Source organism: Hibiscus syriacus, unplaced genomic scaffold, assembly GCF_006381635.1.
Source record: "Hibiscus syriacus cultivar Baekdansim isolate YM2019G1 unplaced genomic scaffold, ASM638163v2 tig00110858_pilon, whole genome shotgun sequence".
Classification (NCBI taxonomy): Eukaryota; Viridiplantae; Streptophyta; class Magnoliopsida; order Malvales; family Malvaceae; genus Hibiscus; species Hibiscus syriacus.
The window spans coordinates 1,048,062-1,056,061 of record NW_024062890.1 but is presented as its reverse complement, the minus strand read 5'-3'; the positions used below and the strand labels follow the sequence as shown (position 1 = coordinate 1,056,061).

Genomic DNA, 8,000 nt, shown 5'->3' with positions numbered 1-8,000 from the left:
TCCAGTAGGAAATCACAGAATAAGATCAACGAAAAAGAAAAAACCTTCATGGTACATCAATACAGCAGGGTTGAATTATAAAAATATGGCAGCATCAACATCATGCCTTCGGTTCAAGGACACATCAACTTTAATGGAGGAGTCAGTTAAGATGATGTCTTTTGAGTTTTCAGCTTTTGGGTGATTATGAGAATTGAACTTTATGCTCACGTGCAATGGTTTTATGAAAATGAGATCTCTCAAATCTCAGTTAGATTTTAACAAGAACTTGGTGCAAAAATCTTCATTGAACCTTTCATTTCCCTTGGGGTTCAAAATAATTGCTATCCTTGCTGCAAATTTCTCCTGATTGTTGTCATCTTCTACAACATGATTTCTTCTAAGTTTTAGATACAGTGCTGCATAAATTATAACCTGTATGGTGAAAGTTAAAAACTGAAATCAGTCACTTTGTACCTAGGCTGAAGAACATAAAAGTTGGTACATGTGGCATCAATCACTGAGGGGAGAGATCCAGAGAGATGGAGAGAAAGTATACCTCACTTGTTCCAGGGCTTGTATTAACTATGCAATCAATGTGAATTCTCTTATCTTGAGAATTTGTATCCATAGTAGCATTGTCATCTTCGATTACCAGTTCTGATTCAAAGGCAAGATTGTCCAGTTCATCATACCATTGTTGTGCAACACCTACCTGTTTAAACCCAATAACTGAATTAAGCTCCTTATCACACAACTAACCAAAGGGAATCATGGGAATGAAAGGTGAAAACCTTCTCCGAGGATCCTGCCACACTCTCCACCACCGATAACTCAGTAGCATTCCCCCTTGCTTGGCACCATATGCAACTTTCATGCAAAGGTTCCACAAGTTCAGTGTCGTTGGGGATGTCTATGCTTAACCGAATGTCAACCTTACCTGTTAGAGAACATTTTTTGGTCAATGAAAAAAGAATCAAACAATGGCATGTGATGTAGGTATACATCTAAGCACCTTTGAAAGAATGGAGGTCATAGCAGCTAAACATTATTTGTACAACGGAATGCAAAAAACAAAACACTAAGTGTAGCTAGTAATCTACCTGGCAACAAACTGAATTTCTGAATATGATCAGTTTGTCCAACAGAAAGTCCCGCAGCACTGTAAATCATTGAAGAAAAGATTAAAAAAAATCAGTGGAATTAGAAAGAAAAGCTATCACTTAAATTGCCACAAAGAAGAACAATACTTTCATTATGCAGGGTTTGCAAGACATTAATGACTTGGCATGAATCCATCTATGTAGAGGAAAAAAACACTGAAATAATTGAAAAAGGGAAGGGGTTGAGAGAAAAACAAAGGAATTTAGGGAGAACATATCTAGGAAGACAAAAATACTCACAGAGCATAAAATCTTTCCAGAGGGAAGGACAGCCAGTAAGGTAGATCGAGCATCCCGAGATTAGAAAACTGGAAATTTGAACTGATTTCAGATTCTCTATTTAGTTTCAGAACTCCCTGACCCACTTGAAATACACATTAAGAAATTATTAATCCTTGAAAGTTTCACTATGCATCTGGTTAAAGAGGCAAAACATAAAACAGACACAAAATCGAGTACCAGTGTCACACATGATTATGTGATTTTCAAACGTTGTAACACATGATATAAGACCAGCATATGGGATCTCCTTTCGTGATAAGTTGGCATCACTTTATTGTTGCAACAGATAATCTAGCATCGTTTTCAGAAGGGATACTTTCTCTGAGATAAAGTGTCTGCAGAACTCCAAAGTATTTGGAAGTCCTTCATTGAGATAAGAAATATTAGATGGACTCAGCAGATTAAAATACAAACAATGAACATATAGAAAAATAACTTTTAACCTTTGACAGCTTCTTTAATCACTCCAGATGCAAAATCCATAACCCATAAATTCTCAAAGCTGCAAACACCATTAAGTAGAATCATAAGCATCACTTATGTGGTCTAATGATTGAAGACATTGGCAACAACAATAAAAACATGGATTTCTGGAGCACTGTTAGCATTGCTATCTTGGCACAAGAAGATAGATAATTTTCATTACCTTGAAGTTAAAAACAGCAAATAAGCAACCAAAAAAATTTAAAAAATGAAAAAACAAATAAAAAGAAAAGACTGTGAAGAATGGGTTTAGCAACCATGGAGCTTTAAGGAGTGTAGTAAGAATTCTACGGAAAAAAGTGTCTAAAGTGTTGATGAGAGAAGTACAATAAGAAGATTTACCTCTTTCCAAAAAAATAAATAAATAAGAAGATTTACCTTCGACTGGCAATTAAAAAATTATTATCCCCCGACTTTATCAGATGCCAAGGACACATTAGGGCTCGGGAATCATGCTCTTTAAATTTCACAACAGCATCATTGGCAAAACCTAGCTTGGTCCTAATCCAGGTCCACAAACTAGTGCTTCTCTTGTTGCTAGATGTTGGATAAATTGTTTCCAAAACCCTCTTTTCCAAATCAGCTCTCCTGATGGCATGATTCTTAACATATGGGACCAAACCAATAATATTAATTAAAACCTAATTAAAATTCCACTGGCGTATCACAATACATCATATCATCAGACCAGAAAAAAGAAGGCAATTAAAAATATTCTGAGTGACTTATATGATATAATTGCGAAGAATTCATCTCAATTTTTCATTCTATAAAGGAAGCCTAGTGTTGAGATCCTAAGATGTACATTATATACATCAAGAGAATTGTCAGAAGCATTAAATTTACATTTTGTCTTTTGCCAAAATCATAACCAATCTTGTAGCACAAAGATTTTTAAACCCTGAGACTTTACTTAGTGCCTTAAATATAAGCTGCAATATGAAATCACGTAAAGAACCTAAGGCCATACCTCAGAATCTACAATATAAAGGCAATCTTCACTATCATGATAAAAGGAAGCAGCAGGGCGAAGCAGCTTTGCAGACTCGAATTCACCATCCTCAAAACCTGGGCAAGAACCAATCTGACATATAAAATTTTTAAGTTGGAATGTAAATTGTTTTGTCCCTTATTTCAGCTTATATATAAAGGGAAATGCCAAACAAACAATAACTAGGATATAAGAGCAACCTTTGAACCCAAAATTTTACATCCCTAGGCAGAAATTATTACTAGCACAAAGAGCACAAAACTTATGTGGCATCCGTTGAAGACTATTCAACCGTTATAATAGATCTAGCAATATGCCAAAACGATGTCGTCCTAACCTATTTCAGATCATCTAAGTAGCCAAAAAGGAGGAAAGAGTCAGTTTGATTTGTTTTTTTCCCCAAAAGAAAACCTTTTCATTTTTGCATTTTCCTAATTAATTAGTTTGGGAAGTACCCAATTTTCCTTCTTTCTATTTCTACTTGTTGCAGTATATACTAAATTTATCAATCAAAATATTGCATAGTTGAGGATAATCACCAGCCAAAGATAGCTCTTAAAACAGCCTCTACAATGTATGAGTTTTTGTGCTTACACAGTCTAAAATCTTCCCGTTGCCATCAAATATAATTATCCGATGATGATTGCTATCAGAAAGGAACAGGCGCTTCCCACTTTCATCTACTAAGAGACATGTTGTTTAAGAAAAAATGAGTGCTTTGAGAATATTGCATTTTTCATTTGACCATCTTACATATTTGCTGAAGCTTATGTACTATTAGACGAAATAGTGCCATAAGAGACCTATACCAGGAAAGTAAAGAAGTAAATTCCGCAAAGCAGTGAAAATTGGGGTTCCTTAATGATCTCAGTTTCTTTTGATCACGAACTTTGCAAATTATGAACTGAGGTATTCTTAACTTTGCATTGCATACTTAACTCCTCAAAATCTGCAAAAGGAAGCAGAACTAGAAGATAAGAAAGTTAGATGTAACTGTACAAGCATGCATGGAGAATTGTGTACCCATATGTGTACATGTGAATGTCGGGAAAGTGCATAACCACAGGTAGAAACATAATCCACAAACCATATTCATAACAAGATAACTCCTTTGAGAAGAGATCTAACTCAAAGAGATGGGGAAAGATGTAAAAGCCATAAAGAATAAATGTATTGATATAGTAATAACCATGTTGAAAGGAATAGCATGTCAAAATGTAGGAGCTTAGGGAATACAAACAGCTATATAGGAGGAAGAAAAAAGGGGATAGAGAAGAATTTAGGACAATGCTTTTATAGGTTCACCACCTCATTTTCAGGCTTTATAAATTATTCCTCAAATGATTGTTTTAGCATGCAAATGAATAAGCTCAAAACTCAAATGAAGAAGCCTACATTCATAAGTTAACCCTTAAATGATTGTTTTTGAATGTGCAAATTAAGAAGCAAAGTTCACCAATCATACTAAGAATTTTGGAGTCTAAAGGCCATAAAATTTGTATGAGAAAATAAATGTTTTGGTTGTTCAAAAATGTAACAGAAAGAGAGCGCAGCAATCAATTCATTCCTTATGAAAGTTTCTTAATGTAAAAACAACTACATCAAAGTGAATAAATTAGTTGTTACACATAAGTAAGAAATATACCTTTGTTAAGCATTGCTATATCCAGGTCTTTCTCAGGGAAAACTAGAGGATTCTTAAAATCTTTAGACAAAATGAAGCAAGCCTCATCCGTCAACTAAGTACATAAAGAGAAAAAAAATCAATCTACTTGAAAAATGTATAATGTCAAGAAATATAACAGAACAGATCCTTGAGAAGAAATTAGTCGACCATGGTAAACATATTATAATTTGTAAACCATGTTAAAAATCATAGAGGCAATACATGGCCATATGATACAACTTTAAAAATTCATGACATAGCTTTGGAGAAATTCATCGCAAAAAATCCATGCTTAAACTATGTCCTAGTTCCAAGTTGCTCTGAGTTGTCAATGCTTTGACACATTTTCCTTTTTCCCTCTATTTCAATTGCTTTTTAATAAAATAATCATTTTTATACTAAGGTATAAATACATAAAAGGAGTTGGAAGAGAATGGTATTATATAAGATAAGATTGGTCTATGTTGAATGCCAACAGAATACAGAGAAACATTTCACTGGTTCCTTCTAAGAAGCTAAGTGAATCATACTTGATGGCATAACTTAATTGTGAGAGTATGTTTTGAAGTAAAATGCAACTCTCGCTAGTTTATGGCAAAGATTTCATTCGTGGTTATGTATGGCTTTGCAGCCATGTAGCCTTACATATCTCCATTTCAAAATTGTACCTTAGAAAAGTTTTTGTTTGTCAATAAAATAAGAAAAGTAGTGTATTCTTCCATTATCAATTGAATAAGTTGACTTTAATCATCGGCAGAGCAAACTGAAATACGGTCCTGGAAACCAATAACCACTATTGAAGGGAACCTATAACAACAAAATATTAACTTTTTTCCTCAAACGGAAAAAACACAGTATTCAAGAAGTTAAGAGAAATAAATATCCACTACCTCTGCTTAAGCAACTTCACTTTTTCAAGTATAACACCCGGATGACGTCCTTCTTTCTCTGAATTCTCAAAAAACCTTCCAGCAACAACTAAAACCGTACCACCCTTCTTTAAAATTTCTTTGTTTCCATCATCTTCATTCAACCAGAAATGATGAGGACCTAAATAGAAGACGTTATATTAGTTAATTAACATCTATTCAAAGTACTAGAAAAAAAGTAGTAGATTTGAATACCTTGGAGCTGATCAAAAGCAGATTTGATGAAAGCCAATAAATGGGTTTCAGAAGGAGAGAAACGAGATTGTTGTGAGATTGTTGAGTGCCTGAAAGAGACTATATTTGGTAAATTAGGAGAGTGAAAGTTACTCAAATGCTGTAACTTACGTTAAAACAAGAATATAAATTATGAGCTTTTAAATTCTAATATTTTTCTATAAGGGTTGCCCGAAAACCTCTCGAAAAATCTAGCGTTAACTTCATTGCAATGCTGAAACAAATGACTCGATGAGGAAGCTAATGAGTTGAGTGATTGTCTATAAGGTCGATAATGATAACCTGAATTTAAGAGAGAAAAATAAAGTTAATCAACACATAATTGATTAGGGAAAAAATGATTCCAGGAAAGGGCAAACTATAAAAGACCTGAGGAAAAATGGGATAAAAAACTTGATATGGCGATGTCTCGAAGACATATTCTAAGAAAATTTTGCAGGAAAATAAAATGGGATTTTGGAATTAAACGAGTTGAAGACGGCTGTCTCCCTTTTTTAGCCTGCAATTCTAAACTAGAAACTTGAAGTTGGATGAGGGTTTACAGAGGTCGGGTAGGGTTTAAGGAATTTGTTTTCCATCCGGGTTCAATGTAAGGGTTGGGTCAATTTATATTCCGCCTGAATCCCATTAAACTATAGCTTTATAGCCTTCCTCTGTTATGGGCTCTTAACAACACATAATATAATATTTGTAATTTAAGAATAAATAATGATATTATTCAAAGCTAAATAAATTATGAATATTGCAAAATTTGAAAAGCCAGTTGGGTGTTGATGCCCTTCATCCATGTTATAAATTTGGAACAGAAGTCGAATCGTTTAGATTTTTAATTTTTTGTTTAGTTAACTAAGTTGTAATTTGTTATTAAATTAATATAAAAAATTATTTTAAATTGTGGAATATTATTTTCCTAGACTCTTTTTTTTAACTTTAGGATTCTTTTAAAATAATTAAATTTATATAGAATTTAAGTATTTTTATATTTTTTATTGATAATTATATTTATTCTTAACATTTTATAAATTTATCCCCTAAATATTATAAATTCGTTCTTTAAGATAAAATCCTACTGTCCCTAGTTAGATATACTTTCTAGTTCAAGTAGGAAATGGTTTAGATTATATCTTTGGCATATTTTTCTTCCTTTTTTAGTGTGATATTATTATTATTATTATTATTATGCATGGATCAGAACATGCTCATTCAGGTTTGTACTCACACCCATCATCATTATGAGCTGCTTGTGTCATGTTTAAACCAGGAATCAAAACCATATTACTCACTTCAGGTTGCTGTAAATTACAATTATTCTACTCAATGTTTATGTCCTCCAACTATTGTATGAAAGCTTTAACAAGTGCAATAATCTAATAGCTACTCTTTCCCGGAGTATACTATTTCTAAGGATGTTCTACTGTGACTGACTTTATTAAATATCTTAATATATTTCCGGTAACGTCATATATTAGTCTACCTTTTCTGAGACAATCCTCTATTTTCATTATGTCTAAAAAGTAGTAGATAGCAACTCGTATTTGATTTGACAACTTTGTAGAAATAGGGTAGAAAAATGTAGCTTCTAGTTGGGCTCATCAATCACACAATTCAAACTTATTGACATATATGAATTAGAAGTTATATCATTTTTGGATATCTGAATTAGAAGTTATATCATTTTTGGATTAGATCGATATAACACCATCAATTCGGTTTAGTCTTAAAGTATATCAGTGATATTACATTAACTGCTCGAAATTGTAATGATAACTTATTAACCTTAATTTTTCTTATCGAAAGATTAATTTGTCCAATTATGATTTTAAGGACTAATATGCAAGTAAAATATTATTTGAAGTCATCGCCATTAATCTCTTACAATTTCAGTTACATTGATGATTAAATCATAAATAATATAAAATTTCATGACTACTTACATAATTTAAGCATCTTAAGTGATCGGTATCGATACCATTATAAGGATATCAATATTTATTCATTCAACACTGATATTATAAGATTAATATCGATACTTTCAATTAAAAAGACTTTGAATCTCAATATGATATTGATATTATGTTTTGATATCGATACCCTTTATTTAAATAAAAACGTTGACTCTCTTTTTAATATCAATACCTTGATTTTTTTTTGTTGGCTTTATGGTCTCCAAGGCATAAGGTCAATACATTTTAACCACAACTTTCATGGTAACCTTTGTTATGACATAGCTTTGCATTGGCTGGGCAAAGAGACAAGATAAGAGGTCAAAGGAA

General features: G+C 32.6%; 1 pseudogene; it reads right to left on the bottom strand.

The window, feature by feature from the left end:
- Nucleotides 1–54: 54 nt before the first annotated feature.
- On the bottom strand, nucleotides 55–7,001 carry LOC120143598 (annotated as a pseudogene).
- Nucleotides 7,002–8,000: the final 999 nt, after the last annotated feature.